Source organism: Oryx dammah, unplaced genomic scaffold, assembly GCF_014754425.2.
Source record: "Oryx dammah isolate SB20612 unplaced genomic scaffold, SCBI_Odam_1.1 HiC_scaffold_12, whole genome shotgun sequence".
Lineage (NCBI taxonomy): Eukaryota > Metazoa > Chordata > Mammalia > Artiodactyla > Bovidae > Oryx > Oryx dammah.
Genome location: NW_024070196.1, coordinates 33350654 through 33368336, shown reverse-complemented (window position 1 = coordinate 33368336; position 17683 = coordinate 33350654). Strand labels below are relative to the sequence as shown.

The 17683-nt window shown below is 38.5% G+C and overlaps 1 non-coding gene across 1 annotated transcript; it reads left to right on the top strand.

The window, feature by feature from the left end:
• The first annotated feature begins 4586 nt into the window (after positions 1 to 4586).
• TRNAW-CCA lies at positions 4587 to 4658 on the top strand. The gene has a single exon. It is a non-coding gene; the product is annotated as a tRNA-Trp (tRNA).
• The last annotated feature ends 13025 nt before the right edge of the window (positions 4659 to 17683 follow it).

Below are 17683 nucleotides of genomic sequence, written 5' to 3'. Positions count from 1 at the left end.
TAAGTATTATTCCCATTATTTAAGAATCATTTTTTTGTTTACTATGGTTCTGTGGAACTCAGTGATGATAGCCCCATTGGCTTTCAAAGCTAGCTGCTCTGGGAACCCCTCCTTTCAGTGGGGGTCTTACAAGTTGGGGCACTAGCTGTGGGGTTTTCCATCCTCAGGGAGAAGCTGAGAGTTGAGGGGTCTCTCCAGGTTGTATGGCTTTGTGAGGAGTAGGGATTTTGTGAAGAGTATACCTGGCCTTTCCTACCTGTTTGGTGGTGGTGGTTTAGTCTCTAAGTCCTGTCTGACTCTTGTGACCCCATGGACTGTAGGACCCCTCCAGGCTCCTCTGTCCTGGGATTCTCCAGGCAAGAATACTGGAGTGGGTTGCCATTTCCTTCTCCAAGGAATCTTCCCCAACCCAGGGATCAAACCTAGGTCTCCTGGGTTGTAGGTGGATTCTTTACCACTGAGCCACCAAGGAAGCACTTCCTATCTGTTTAGAAGTAGGTATTTTTTTATGCATCCAATGAATAGGAGTCACTCAGTTTCTAGGTCTCTCTCAGAGAGGACTGCTTGTTTATAGCTGTCCATTCAGTACATCTGTGGGAGGAAGAGAGCTTCAGAGCCTCCTAGATCACCATCTTTATTCTATCTTCGGTTGCATTTCTTTTTCTTCTGCTCAGCCCAAGTACTCTTGAGAATACCTTAAAATTAGATCTTTGAGACCACTGAAGTAGAATCTGTCATTTCCTGGAATAATAAGCTATGTCTTCATTCTATTATTCATTTGGGGATACTTTTAAGGCTTGATTTTTATACATTTCTAAAAGAGTATTGAGTTTAAAATGTAGGATCTATTGAAGGCTCTGTTCATAAGGTTCCTGAATCTCCAAGTATGATAAATCACAGTTTTTAATTTTATTTAAATAAGGCCCCAGTATTCACATAAAGAGTAAAAACTTCATAGTCTATCACTGGGTTAGAATGCTATTTAAATGTTTGTTGTTGTTTTAGTTAGTAAGTCATTTCTGACTCTTTTGCGACCCCATGGACTATAGCTGCCAGGCTCCTCTGTCCATGGGCTTCTCCAGACAAGAATACTGGAGTGGGTTGCCATTTCCTTCTCTGTGAGATCTTCCTGACCCAGGGATCAAACTTGCATCGCCTGCACTGGCAGGCAGATTTTTTTTTTTTTTTTTAATCACTGAACCATCTGGGAAGTCCATATGTAACCAATAAATGACTACATAGTAAGGAGTTTGTAGGGAGAGAATATAATGGAACAGAACATCTATAAATGATCTGGAACTAAATTTAGGTAAGGGACCTACTTCAAAGACAGGAAACATTTTGAGCTGGAAGACTTCAGACAGCTTTGAGGCTCATTTTGGGTGCCAAGAGACCTACAGTTTCTGGGTCTGCTGGGTGACAGGCATTTTTCTGGGTGAATATATCCTGGGAAGAATACCAGTCTTGAAATCCTCTGTTCTTGGTGGGCATCAGCCCCACAGGCCCTTGTGCACAATCCAATGTCTATCATCTAATCTAGCCATTTCCAAAGTTCTCTACAGAATCCTGTGACTTTACCAGTTGTATAATGCACTTCCAGAAGGGGAGAAGTGCTTCCTGTTGGTGGCAAGTGGGCTCTGGATATGTCCTTCAACTTCTGCCAGATCTGCTTAATATTTTATCTGCTTTATATTAACATTCTGGTTAAAATTTAATTTAAAGCCATTTGCTAATATTTTTAAAGGAAAATTTAGCTCCATGCATTGCATAGGATATTTAAAAGTCTCAGTGTATTAAAGATTTCTCAGGAATTTCTCAGGGCTTCCCTGGTGGCTGAGAGGTTAAAGCATCTGCCTGCTATGTGGGACATCCAGGTTCGATCCCTGGATTGGGAAGATCACCTGGAGAAGGAAATGGCAACCCACTCCAGCATTCTTGCCTGGAGAATCTCATGGACGGAGGAGCCTGGTAGGCTACAGTCCACGGGGTCGCAGAGTCAGACACAACTGAGCGACTTCACTTTCACTTTCAGGAATTCTAACTATTTAAATGTGAATGATTACTATATGGCTTGTGCTGTAATGAGCCCAGGCAAAGTCTGAGATACAGGGGACAAAAGCTATTTTCCAACATTTCAGAACTGGGTATTGACACTAAACTGAGGGCAGGTGTATGCTCAAGGAAAAATTAACAGACAACAAGTAAGAAGATAAAGTAACCCGAGTGGCAAAGAATTGATGCTTTTTGTTGTTGTTGTTGGATCATATGGTAGTTCTATTTTTAATTTTGAGACACCTCCATACTGTTTTACATAGTGGCTTTTACATTTACATTCTCAACTGTTCATAAGGGTTCCATTTTTTCCACATCCTTGCTAGCACTTGTTATTTCTTATCTTTTTTTTTCATTTTATTTTTTATTATAAATTTATTTATTTTAATTAGAGGCTAATTACTATACAATATTGTATTGGTTTTGCCATACATCAACATGAATGCACCATGGGTGTACATGTGTTCCCCATCCTGAACCCCCCTCCCACCTCCCTCCCTGTACCATCCCTCTGGGTCATCCCAGTGCACCAGCCCCAAGCATCCTGTATCATGCATTGAACATGGACTGGCAATTCATTTCACATATGATAGTATACATGTTTCAATGCCATTCTCCCAAATCATCCCACCCTCTCCCTCTCCCTCAGAGTCCAAAAGACTGTTCTATACATCTGTGTCTCTCTTGCTGTCTTGCATACAGAATTATGGTTGCCATCTTTCTAAATTCCATATATATGCGTTAGTATACTGTATTGGTATTTTTCTTTCTGGCTTACTTCACTCTGTATAATCGGCTCCAGTTTCATCCACCTCATTAGAACTGATTCAAATGTATTCTTTTTAATGGCTAATACTCCATTGTGTATATGTACCACAGCTTCCTTATCCATTCACCTGCTGATGGACATCTAGGTTGCTTCCATGTCCTGGCTATTATAAACAGTGCTGCGATAAACATTGGGGTACACGTGTCTCTTTCAATTCTGGTTTCCTTGGTGTGTATGCCCAGTAGTGGGATTGCTGGGTCATAAGGCAGTTCTATTTCCAGGTTTTAAGGAATCTCCACACTGTTCTCCATAGTGGCTGTACTAGTTTGCATTCCCACCAACAGTGTAAGAGGGTTCACTTTTCTCCACACCCTCTCCAGTATTTATTGTTTGTAGACTTTTGGATAGCAACCATTCTGAGGAGCTAGAACAAATAATTTCACAATTTGTATGGAAATACAAAAAAACCTCGAATAGCCAAAGCAATCTTGAGAAAGAAGAATGGAACTGGAGGAATCAACCTGCCTGACTCCAGGCTCTACTACAAAGCCACAGTCATCAGGACAGTATGGTACTGGCACAAAGACAGAAATATAGATCAATGGAACAAAATAGAAAGCCCAGAGATAAATCCATGCACCTATGGACAACTTATCTTTGACAAAGGAGGTAAGAATATACAATGGAGTAAAGACAATCTCTTTAACAAGTGGTGCTCGGAAAAGTGGTCAACCACTTGAAAAAGAATGAAACTAGACCACTTTCTAACACCATACACAAAAATAAACTCAAAATGGATTAAAGATCTAAATGTAAGACCAGAAACTATAAAACTCCTAGAGGAGAACATAGGCAAAACACTCTCCGACATAAATCACAGCAGGATCCTCTATGATCCACCTCCCAGAATTCTGGAAATAAAAGCAAAAATAAACAAATGGGATCTAATTAAAATTAAAAGCTTCTGCACAACAAAGGAAACTATAAGCAAGGTGAAAAGACAGCCTTCAGAAGGGGAGAAAATAATCGCAAATGAAGCAACTGACAAAGGACTAATCTCAAAAATATACAAGCAACTCCTGCAGCTCAATTCCAGAAAAATAAACGACCCAATCAAAAAATGGGCCAAAGAACTAAACAGACATTTCTCCAAAGAAGACATACGGATGGCTAACAAACACATGAAAAGATGCTCAACATCACTCATTATCAGAGAAATGCAAATTGAATTGATGGGTTTGAACTGTGGTGTTGGAGAAGATTCTTGAGTATCTTGGACTGCAAGGAGATCCAACCAGTCCATCCTGTAGGAAATCAGTCCTGAATATTCACTGGAAGGACTGATACTGAAGCTCCACTATTTTGGCCACCTGATGCAAAGACCTGACTCACTGGAAAAGACCCTGATGCTGGGAAAGATTGAAGGCAGGAGGAGAAGGGAAAGACAGAGGATGAGATGGTTGGATGGCATCACCGACTCAATGGACATGGGTTTGGGTAAATTCTGGGAGTTGGTGATGGACACGGAGGCCTGGTGTGCTGCAGTTCATGGGGTTGCAAAGAGTTGGACACGACTGAGCAACTGAACTGAACTGAACTGAGAGATAATTTTGAAGACTGCAGAAAGTCTTGGCAGGGATGCTCCATTCAAACTCCTGCACTAAAAGACTTGACCAAGCTTCAGCATGGCTTCTAGCAGCCTAAGGCCAAGCTCTTGGGAAAATGCAGTCTCCTTTTGAGGGTCTCTCTGAGACTGCTCAGGGCTTCCCTGGTGGCTCAGAGGTTAGAGCGTCTGCCTCCAATGCGGGAGACCTGGGTTCGATCCCTGGGTTGGGAAGACCCCCTGGAGAAGGAAATGGCAACCCACTCCAGTATTCTTGCCTGGAGAATCCCATGGATGGAGGAGCCTGGTAGGCTACAGTCCAAGGGTCACAAAGAGTCGGACACGACTGAGCGACTTCACTTGCTCACTCACTGAGAATGCTCAGAACTGTCAGAGAATTTGCTGTTCTAGCCAGCACCCAACCACAAGCCCCTGACCTCCCTTTCTTAGAGCACAGGTACTAACAAAGGCTTATGATTTACAATTCTCCCTCTGCCCTTTTGAGAGGTATATGTACCTCCTACAGTTCAAGAATGTCTTGCTCAAGTTCCTGAAAGCCATTCCTTTGAAACGCAATCATCCTAGTCTCCATGGGGTGGGCATGGGGAGTGTGGAGAGGGGCAGGATAGAATCCTAGCTTCCACAACTGCCAGCTGGCTAATACAGCTAGCCTAATCAAATTTACACTAAGGGATCCCTAGTAATTGTTCATTTTCCTGACTCTGTTTCAGCCCTTGCTCACTCCTTCTACTTTCCTCCTTTTTTAAAATACCTGGCTACTTCTGTGCAAATCGGGATGGACCTCAGTTTACTTCTGTGAAAACTGGAATGGACCTCATAGGTTACAACTGGTCAATTCTCCTTAAGTTTTAGACAAGAATAATTTACAATCTTGAAAAGTTTTTTCAGACGTTCATGCTCTATTTTGTACTTCTTTTAATAAGTTGTTTCAGCATGGATTAGAAGAAATGCAATGCGAAACACTGAGTATGTGAAACAGGAACAATATTTCACTGATGGGTAAATACTGCCATTGAGACTTTACTGGATTGTACCGAACATAGAATTACAGTTATTGTGATGGTCTGGGAAAGGAAGACGCAGCCACAAGTTCTGTAGCAATAGATAAATTTCAGAGAACCAAACTTCTGTGGCTTAATTTAGAACATTTAATCAGTTCAGTTCAGTCACTCAGTCATGTCTGACTCTTTGTGACCCCATGGACTGCAGCACGCCAGGCCTCCCTGTCCATCACCAACTCCCAGAGTTCACCCAAACTCATGTCCATTGAGTCAGTGATGTTATCCAACCATGTCATCCTCTGACGTCCCCATCTCCTCCTTCCCTCAGTCTTTCCCAGAACATTCCCAGAGCATTTAATAAGACTATGTAAATAGCCTTATGATGACCAGATACCTAAAATAGCTGCAATTACTGTACTCATGTCTATATATAATAATTATACAAAAATTCAATGATACAATTTTATGCAAATATATAATACATTCAATTTTAATATCTATAAATATGTAATATCTTTTATTATATGTATTTTATATGTGTGCATGTCTATGTATGTGTATGAAAGTGAAAGTCACTCAGTTGTGTCTGGACTCTTTGCTACCCCATGGACTATAGAGTCCATGGAATTTTCTCCAGGCCAGAAAACAGAAGAGTAAAGGTTGTAAAGTATTTTAATTATTTAACTCCCCAAATTTATTTTTGTCATGAATGAAATTTATTTCTAAGTATGATGAACTGAAAATTACTGCTTGAGTTACTAGCTTTGGGGCATAATTGATCATCTACTTCTTCCATTTTTTTCTCCTTTTCTCACACCATTGATATTCAGATCATATTGCACATTTATTTTGTATTTCAAGAAATTACTTTGTTCTTGGATACGTTGAGAAGACTTAGGGAAAACAGATTAAAAGCTTATGAAGGCATAATTACCCCAGGTCTAAGCTTGATATTCACCAAAGGTTAAATTTTGGATTTAGGTTTCAACTTACTTTTAACTGAGAAAGTGTGATGCTTCCTCTTTTTATCAGTCAAATCCTCTTTTTTATCAGTCAAATCCACTTGTATGAAAGAGAAAACATAATAGTAGTTTCAAAATGCAAGGGACTTAATCCAGGGAATTAAATGTTTATGAGATGAAGGAATGAGAGTCAGAGGCTACCTAGATGGGAGGTGGCTCTACACAACATAGAGTACAATAGGAAGAATACGGGTTTTATTATACATGGATGTCTGAGACAAGAATGAGTTCTAATCCTGACTTCAAAAATTAACAACCATGAGATTTTCTAGATTATTTACCTTTCTGGCCCTTTGTTTTCATATTTACAAAAATTATTAAAGTAATTCATAGGGTTTTTTTGAGAAGTAAATGAGATGATGTATCTCAGTAGCAGTAAATGGTAGCACTGATGGAATGATGTATTTATCATAGATATTATATCACATTTCTGCCTTCTTTTGTCTATTTATGTAGGAGATACTATCAAAAACCTAATATGATGTCTTTTGTTTGCACAAAATTCTAGTCTCATTTTACTTGAAATATTTTAGGTGTAATATTGACTGCTGCATTTCAGGAGATCCATGGGAGAAATACAAGTTGTCTATATAAACAAATAGATTGGATATTTGGGGGTTTATATAAACAGATTAAAACACTGAAACTAGGAAGATGGGGGCTGAGCAAGATATGGTATTAATAGGGTTCCTAAACTCAATAAATGTAGCTATACAGTTATTCTTCAAAAAGTAATACAGGACTAATACTAAACTCTTTCAAAAACTGAAATATCAGGATAAGAGTGTAATGTGAAGGTTATCTTAGTTGAAAAATAAAATTTAAAAATACAAGGAAAAAGAAGATATGTTTTGTGACCAAATCCATTTGACATTATAGTATGGCTTTAATGTCATAAGAGTCCCTTCTCTGAACATCTTTTATTTTTTTATTCATAAGTGGTATTTTACTGGAGCCAACAGTCTTATTTACAAAGTATTATACATTTTAAGGTGGGCTTCCCTGGTGACTAAGACCATAAAGTATCTGCCTGCAATGCAGGAGACCTGGGTTTGATCCCTTGGTTGGGAAGGTCCCCTGGAGAAGGAAATGGCTACCCATTCCAGTATTCTTGCCTGGAGGTTTCCATGGACAGAGGAGCCTGGTGGGCTACAGTCTAAGGGGTTGTAAAGAGTCAGACACGACTGAGTAACAAACACTTTCATTTTCATACATTTTAAGACAAACACTGTCACCACAGCATTAAAATTTCAATATTCAAAATTCAAATTTCAAAAAAACATAGACATTTATTTTCAGATGATATGGTTATTGCAGCACTACCTTTATAATTTCTTATCCAGAGTCCAAAAATGGAGGCAAGCCCTAAAAATGTAGCAAAAGCATTTTGGCACATTAGTATCCATAATCTAGTTTGTGCAGAAATGTTTCCATGAGATTCACAGAGTATTCTTTGGAAGAAAGAGGCAAGGACTGGTCTTTCCGTTGTCCTTCAGAAATGTGAGCTTTCTGGGAGTTCAGAAACAGCCACAATACAAACAGTATAATGAGACACAGCTCTGACTGGGGAAAATGTGGCTTCCATCAGAAAAGGACCTCCAATTCCTGGGGGAGATCCAACTTCCATTTTCTAAAAGTATGGTCATTTCCAGCAATCACACTTTTAATTTCCAAGAGTTCTTTGTTGACCTATGAAATTTTTCTGTTCATCTTGCAACCCTATGAGCTATAGCCTACCACACTCCTCCGTCCATGGGATTTTCCAGGCAAAAGTACTGGAGTGGGTTGCCATTTTCTTCTCCAGAGGATCTTCCTGACCCAGGGATCAAACCCAGGTCTCCCACATTTTAGGCAGACGCTTTACCATCTGAGCCATCAGGGAAGTCTGTTCATCTTGTTAGTATGCCCTAAATTAAGTAGCTTTTCTTATATAGCTGATGATGTTAACTGTAGATTTTTTAAAGTATTTTCTTCTCCAATTTTTTTCTTTTTATCTTTGTTTATTTTGGTCTCTATTTTATGTTGCATTCTTTTCTCAAATGATATTTCATTCTTCATGGATATCAAACAAGGAGCTCTAAAAAGGGACTGGACATTGTACGTCTGGGTATACTTGTGAATGGAGATCTTTTTTTACAGGATGATTGGACAAGTAAACTGACTTTTCTTGGAAGATTTGTATATGTCAGTGTCTAGACATCATTTTTCTGAAACCCTGATGTTTCTCTAAAAAAGAATCATCTCTTCTTCTGCCTAGAGTTCTTTTCCTCAGCAGTTCACACTGTGAGACAAGGGCTAAGGGAGGCAGATGGTGGCATCAGTGTCAATTTCAAATACTTTATCACAATTTCCCATCTACCATTGGGAAATTCTTTTCTTCTCTGTGACTTCTGTCCTTCAATTTGGGAAGTCTTGGTTCAATTTCTATAAATATGATCTCCTGAGGTCATGGCTAGATGAGAGGTGAAAGGTGTGTGTGTGTGCCTTAGTGTGGGGGAGTGCCAAGAGAGAATGGTCACCTAGCTCAACACACTGGGAAAGATGATGGATGTGCCTGTGAGTTTTTGTGTGTTGGGGGTGGTGGTGGTGGAAATTGTTCCAGTCACAAATTTTTGAAGTAGTCCTCCTGTTTTTCAAGTCTGCACCGTATCTCATGTTCTTTTGGTAATTTATTACCTCCAAGCACAGAGTTCTTTAGAATTATCTCCTTTGTTTTTGATATACTTTTCTGCAGGCACTTAGTCTGTAACTTCTCCTCTGATAAGATAGTTACCCTTCCATGAGCTTTCCATCTTTCAAAAAATATTAAGTAATTGAAATTGCTAGTCTGTGTTTAGCTCCTCTTCTGCTTTCGTCTGCCTGCCTGTCTCTCTCTCTTGCTTTCTCATTTCCTCTCATTTTTTCCTCCTCCCTTTCCCCCTCCTCCTTTCTCCTCCCTTTCCGTCTCCTCTCTCTGCTAACAGAAAGATCTGAGAAGAGAAAAGTGATAAATATACATGTCTGCCTTGATGTTTAACCCAGACACCTAGACTCCCAATATACTCCCTGCTCTATGCAGAAGAATTGGCTCAGACTAGGCAACTCTGAAGCTGTAAATTAAAGGCCCAAATGATTACACTTGAGCAGCATGAATGCAGTAGTGGCTGACATTTCCACTCAATTGCTTGATTAAATACTGCAGTTTTATTAAAAAGGAATCATAATTTTTTTTCTGTTTGAGTCATATCATTGATGTAACTGTGGGTTTTCCATTTCTTTGGCAGTACATTTTCTGGTCTCTATGATTTAGTTGATTTCAGCTTCTATTTTAAATCTATTGGTATTTATCATGTCAAAGAAACACAGAGGTAGAGTCTTCCTGAAAATCCCTTCTATAAATCCTTTTTCTGGTTTACACTGTTGACTTATTCTGCTCTGTCCTATTGCTTCAAGTACAAATTCCTCTACACTGCTTCTGCATGTTTTTCGAGGCTTTCCATTATGTAACCCCAACTAACCAACCACAGCTTTCTGGCCCACTTAAGAACTCTTTATCTGGCCAGGTGAATCTTTTGTATGTTCACCAAAACCAGAGTTCTCCTATCCCACACTATATTATTCTGACCCTTCTCCAGAATGCCTGTTTCCAAATATGATTGATGAGCCTGCCTGGCACCACACTCAAACAACCACCTCTGTGTTCGCTGTAATGTACACTTCACGACTGTTCATCTTCTAAAACCGTGTCTCATCCTTACACTTCAACTCAATTTCCTACTTTCTTGCACAACTTAAGCTTTTACTCTTTTTTGTCTTGTGTAGTTAATTGTCTTTTCCAAAGTTATTCTTATCTCCCTGAAATGGATTTTTTAAAAAATATAAATTTATTTATTTTAATTGGAGGTTAATTACTTTACAATATTGTATTGGTTTTGCCATACATGGACATGAATCCGCCACAGGTATACACGTGTCCCCCATCTTGAAATGGATTTTAAATTCTGAGAACAAGGGCTATTTTTCCTTTCTTTCCAAGCTTCACAGGTCCTCTTTCTGAGTTCTCATCAATTGATTGGCTGGTATCAAATGGTTGTCTCTGTCACTTTTCAGTTCATGGTTGCATAAGTTAGTTTTATTTCCTGTGATATATTATGTAAACTAGATTCTGAGCCTTGGGAAGTTTAAAAGTTCTCTTTAGTTAGATCAACTGGGTGAGTGAGGAAAGTTTTGTTCTTTGTTTATGGCATATAGTGCTACATTCTGGAGTATAACTAAAAACCAGTTGGATTTACTATTTTTTATTTAAAATTTTAAGTTTATTTGTAAGAGGATAAATTAGCCTCTGATATCATCCATCCATTTTTGAATCCTCATTTCCATAAAATTTCTGTTTCTCTTTTCATTACTCTCTCAAGTGTTCTCAAGTTTTAAAAATTATTTTTTGATGTGTTAGTAAAGATTTTATTTTTTCAGTTTGTTTTGTGTTGTTTTGTATTTCCTTCTGGCATATTTAATAAAAATAACATAAAGTAATTTTCTTAAAGTTCTTTCTTAGTTTATCCCATGTTTAGTTAGACTAAGTGCCAAACTATGTTTGGCAAACTTGAGAAGGTAACTGCTAATTAAGCAAAGTTTATTTAATGATAGAAAGAAAGCAAGAGTGCCCCTTTAAACTAGGTGTGAGAAACTGATTCGAGCATGTTGAGTACTGCCAAAGTGTTGCAGAATCCTCAGTTAATGATTTAATTAGTAGCTGACTGTCATCATCCTAAGTAAATGTCTTAACACCTGTTTCTTTTAGTCAGCCCCTAGTGACTTGGACCTATAACTTCTAAGTCATTAATGTTTTGGTGTTATTAGTGTATGTTAACGTAAGACTTCTTTTGGTTGGTTTTAGAGTATCTATAAAAGTAAGCTCTTTTCCCTTCTTTTCTTCTTATTACCTAACCATCACATTTTTATATGAGTTTCCTTGCCACTGGTGGCAAACTCTAGTGCTTCACTTATAAAACATAAATATTACTGTAATGAGTTAGTATTTTGACCTCCAACACCACAGTTTGATTCGCAGATGAACCTCTCCTTGTTGAAAGTCACCCTGGTGGAACATGAAATCCTTGTGCCTGCCCCTCTCTTCAAAAGCTGCCTTCAGTTCACGGGACATTCTTTCTGCATTCCCCACACTGGCAAGGCCAGGGACTCTGAAACTGATGCAGTGTACAGCAAGGCTGAAAGAATGAGCTGGACTTGGTCCATTCCCAGGAAGACTGTCAAGCAAGTCTTGCTATCAAGAGTGGTTCTGGACAGTTGAGAAGCTGTTCATCTTCAGCCTTCCCTCAAATCCTGTGATCCCCTCATGTCCTTCAAAGGAAGTCACTCTTTGTAAAATCTACCAGGAGTCAGTTTGTAGTTGTTTACAAAGGACTTCCCATGTGGCGCAGTGGTAAAACATCCACCTGCAATGCAGAAGGCCTGGTTTGATCCCTGGGTCAGGAAGATTCCTGGAGAAAGGCATGGGAACCCACTTCAGTATTCTTTCCTGTAGAATTCCATGGACAGAGGAGCCTGGTGGGCTATAGTCCCTGGAAGTCTCACAAAGTTGGAGATGACAGCACACACACAGACACACAAATAAAACAATTAGTGTGATATATTAACCACTACTCTTATTAATTAGAATTTTTCTTTTTAGTATTTAACATGTTTTAAGCACAAAAAGATAAAAATTTACTCCAAATCCCCTAATATTAGGCCTTGTGTCCTGGTATCTGGAAAACCTGACTTAGGTGATGTGAGAATTTCAGAAGGCTGGATTATTCCGGAGCAAGAAAAAAATGAGTGGCCATGAAAATAGAGTCTGTTACATTTGGAGGATGAGAAAGTTATGAAAAAGTGAGAAAGAGAAGGAATATGAAGGTGCTTTATTCTTTAATTAAATGCATACTGCTTTGACAACAATATAGTTAAGATTACTGATTAAATATTTTAAGACCTTAGTAGAAATGTAAGGAGAAGGCAATGGCACCTGACTCCAGTACTCTTGCCTGGAAAATCTCATTGACGGAGGAGCCTGGAAGGCTGCAGTCCATGGGGTCGCTGAGGGTCGGACAGGACTTCACTTTCACTTTTCACTTTCATGCATTGGAGAAGGAAATGGCAACCCACTCCAGTGTTCTTGCCTGGAGAATCCCAGGGACGGGGGAGCCTTGTGGGCTGCCGTCTGTGGGGTCGCGCAGAGTCAGACACGACTGAAGTGACTTAGCAGTAGAAATGTAAACAAAAATATCATTTAGCTAATTCAATTTTTTAAAACACAAAAAAGAAATTAAAAATTTCTCCATATCTTTAGGAAAAAATGATATATACCTGAATTATAAAATGCCTTTGATGAATAAACCAAATTTTAGGCTGAGACAAGTCATATAACATACAGGAACTTTGAGATCATTAAATAGAATGTCCCTAAGTCACACTGATCATGTTTGACAGTACCTTAATAGAGTTAATTGCTAGATTAAAAAAAACAACAACAGCTCCAAAAACCAGTGTCATATACCTATCTCAGTGGTTTGGGTTATCTGTTTCTACTAAGCCTAACTGTAGATCTCAATCTCGCCCTCCTTAGTGACCCAATGATGGCATGTCATCACTTTGAACCCAAATAATATCTACTTCACAACTCTGTAATCCTTTCTCATCTCTCATAAATCACTAAAGATTTTGAGAAAATAGACCCTCTCCTGATAAGAGAGAGAGAATCCTCATCTAATTTGATCTTATTGCATAGATGAAATTAGGGAATTAAAGGAAATTACATTAGCATCTTATCTTCTTAAAAAAGAAGTAATCTATAAAAAAGTCTTAGAAACCAGGTTATTTGTATACACCATAATTTCATTGCAATTATACCATATGAGACATCTAGTTTGTAATTTAGATTTCAGTATATTTTCTTAGAGACAACTTCAGTGGCCTAAAGTAAAGTTCAGTTGATCTTACAGTTAAACTTTCTACTCACTCCTATCTTCTGTGTCTAGGCAGAACATTATACCTAATACAAGACTGATGAAATTTCCACTCCTTTTTAAACCGAACTTGCATTTTCAGCTTCAAATTTTAGCTTGAGTTTGTTTTAATCAGCATTTTGGAAAAGGAATTTCTCAGAAAAGTATGTGACCCATGTCCTCATAAAATTGTTTCTAAACTTGGTACTTCATTGTTTTCTCTGCTTTAGATCCAAACCCAGTGAAATATTTGCTGATATATTCACTTAATTTTCAATGAAAAGAGGATATTATGAATTTCTTTGAATTTTTTTTGAGATATATTTTCCATGTGCAGTCTGCCATTAGGAAAAATAAAACACCATCTAAAAGTATTATGATTAAAAAGAAAAGAATGACAGATTTATTCCTAACATAAATAAAACAGTCCAGCTATTTCAGAAACTCTGTTTCAATCAATACTATTCATAATACTATTGCATAAATGTCACTTTAAAAAAGTGAGATATAAAAGGCACACTAGCTAAGATGAAATAAAAAATGAGAAATTCAGTTCACTAAATGTTAGATTTTCATACTGATCTTTCTGTTTATGATAACTGTAGGTCTATAAGAGGCATTCTACTGGGAAAGGTGTACGTATAATGTTAAATATCAGGATATTTCAATAAGAAATTATGCACTACAGAGCTATTTCCTTATCAAAGATGCTATCAACACATATAGCCACACACACACACACACACAGCACTAATTTAGAACATCTAAATACAGGGTAGTTGGGTATAATTTGGATGAGCTAAAAGTTAAGAACCACAGTTAACACAGAATGGAAGTCCTCAAACCGAAATGAATGTCTTTAGAAGGTAAGGGGGGAAAGAAAAATCAAACGAGTGAAATGAACATCAGAGAATGGAACTAGCATCTGGTGAGATAATCTTCCCTAGCAGTCAACTTTCATTTTTCCCTCATAGTCTATTAGCCAGAGGCAAAAGTTGTAGGCTTTTTTTTAATTGACTCAATAAAGAATCAATATTTTCGGTGATTATAATTCCATTAATTTATTTTATTTCAAAGCTCTGTATGAAATGGATTCTAGAGGTTTCTGATATATAATAATATGATATATTGTTATACAGATGTATTAGTGGTTGCTTTCAAATGTGCTGGTTCTTTGGCAATTCTTAATTGTATATAAGTAGTCATCCTTTTCAATTTCATCAAATGATGTTTTATATTCTCAGCCAAGATAGGCCTTTTTCTTGGAATATTTATATGAAAAGAGAAATACTTTGAATAGCTCAAAATTAGTGCAAAGATTCAAATTAAGAAAAAAGTCTGAATTTTATTATGACGCAAAGAATTGATTTGCACAAATAGGGAAGTGTGACATAGAGACAGACTTCTGCCTCTAAGACTGGTACTTTTTTAATTTATTCATTCTTTTAAAAAAATGAATAGAAAAAAAGTACTTGAATAACTTCTGGTTGGCTGAATGCCTGTATTATTTTTGTTGGCAAGAGCCTCTGAGTGGCTGAAAGGTGGCCATTAACACTCTGACAGAAAGTGCTGACAGGGTGATTATAAGATTAACACCCTATGTTATATTAAGAGTGTCAAAACCTCACTCTTACCTGTCAGTGGAAAATAACAGCATGAGAGGAAACATTACAGAATCAGAACTATTTCTAATGTTAAAGCACCATGCTTTGGTGTGTCTAACCTTTTCAAAATGCTCATGTGAGCTACTGAATTTAGCTGATGACTGAAGCCATTCTTCTTTTACTCTGTAAGGTGATTTTACGAGTGAAATATTTATAAGAATGATATATATTTCTCTATATATTTCTTCTTTGGAATGAAAGTCATAGATTTTTCAGTCAGAAGAAACAAGTTATGTATATTATTTCTTTCATAAAACCAAGTTATTTTTAAAAACAATTCGTGACCTCATTTATGAAGAAAATTTAACAAAAAAGGTATTTTCCAAATTGCCCCATATTGCTTTGTATCCTGAAGTTGAAAAATCCCTAATTTTCTGGCCTAGAAATCAGATAATCAGGAAGTTTCCCTTCAACAGGATGTTTGTTTGTTCATTCTTAATCAGAGGTGTTCAAAGAATTCTGCTTCTGCTTCACACAGAAAACTCTACTAAATGTATGTAAATGCAAAATATCAGCATCATTAAGCCATACAAACCTCAGTAGTTCTTGTTTAGAAATGACTTTTTAATGTGTTGAATTATTCTTTTGAGGGAGTTCTGCTTGGGAAAAAATATAAAAGTTAAGAATTGCAGGACAGAGGACAGTTTGGGGAGATGCTTAACCTGGAGATGTTGAGTCAGAGAAGTGAGAGTCTGAGGAGAGAAGATGATCTATCCCAGATAACTAGGGAACCTACCCAAGAAGGTTCCATTTGGGGTTCTAACAGATCTAGACACCACCCAGGAGTCCTGTTCTCAGTCTCAGTTTCCACCCTACCCTACTCCAAAAGATCCATCCATAGAATGAAGATTGGCCCAGGATAGAGCCAAGTACTCCTGAGGTCCCAGGGCTGAAAGAGCAGTCCTCAGGGAGCAGGGGAAAGTGGATGGAAGACGGGAACTCAGATAGTGAGGCTATGGGCCTCACTTCACTTACGATTTTGAAATACTTGCTATACCAACCTCCCAGGTGGCTCAGTGATGAAGAATCTGCCTGCCAGCATAGAAGACGCAGGTGACATGGGTTTGATCCCTGGGTTGAGAAGATCCTCAGGAGGAGAAAATGGCAACCCACTCTAGTATTCTTGCCAGGAAATCTCAGGGACAGAGGAGACTGCCTGGCTACAGTCCATAGGATTGCAAAGAATTGGACACAACTAGCATGCACGCGTGAATGCATATCAACCTCCAAATGTAGGTTTGCTCTGTGCTTGTGCCCCAAGTCAGGGATGGGCCTTACAGCAGACTATCAGTTCAGTTCATTCGCTCAGTCGTGTCCGACTCTTTGCAACCCCATGAATCGCAGCACGCCACGCCTCCCTGTCCATCACCATCTTCCGGAGTTCACTCAGACTCACATCCATCGAGTCCGTGATGCCATCCAGCCATCTCATCCACGGTCGTCCCCTTCTCCTCCTGCCCCCAATCCCTCCCAGCATCAGAGTTTTTTCCAATGAGTCAACTCTTCGCATGAGGTGGCCAAAGTACTGGAGTTTCAGCTTTAGCATCATTCCTTCCAAAGAAATCCCAGGGTTGATCTCCTTCAGAATGGACTGGTTGGATCTCCTTGCAGTCCAAGGGACTCTCGAGTCTTCTCCAACACCACAGTTCAAAAGCATCAATTCTTTGGTGCTCAGCCTTCTTCACAGTCCAACTCTCACAGACTATTCCTACCCAAAATACTTCTTTTTCTCATTCATGTAAACAATTCTCAGCCTTATTAATTCACTCAGTAAGTCATGTAATGACTTAGGTAGATAAGTCTATTCATGATTTTTTTCACAAAGTCTAGTAACTTCTATTTCAGTCATTGCTAAGCTAAAACAGTTAACAGGCCCCCAAAAGCTCTTGAACTTGTGTCACTGGCTTTGTGATTAGAGAAGGTCTGAGCTATTTTGTACAGACAACATAGAACTCCACTAAAGGTAATGGAGGTATTCCTATGATTTATGCTAAATTCTATCACAGGATCATTCAAACTGGGAAGATGGCTTCCCCTCCCCACTCACCCCCAAGAAAAAATAAGACAGAGTGGTTATGAAGACAACAGAAGAAGCAGCCCTGGAGATTCTAGTACAGCTTTGCCTTTAACTGTAGCTCTGAATAAAATTTATTCTTTGAGCTTCAGTTTTCTCAGCTGTAAACTGAGGAAGCCAGAATGCACTGGTGAAGTCCTTATGGCCCCAAGTTACTTCTCAGGACCTGTACAGGAACAGGGCGAATAGTACTTGGGGATTCTTGCATGCATGCATGCTAAGTTGCTTTTGTCATGTCTGACTCTTTGTGACCCCATGGACTGTAGCTCACCAGGCTCCATGGGATTGTCCATGGGATTCTCCAAGCAAGAATACTGGAGTGGGTTGCCATGCCTTCCTCCAGAGGATCTTCCCCACCCAGGGATCAAACCCATGTCTCTTGCATTGGCAGGCGGGTTCTTTACCTGGGAAGTCCTACTTAGGGATTCTTACATAGGTTCAATATAACAACTTTTAAAAAATATTTTTTGTATAAGATGTGTCTTTAATAAATA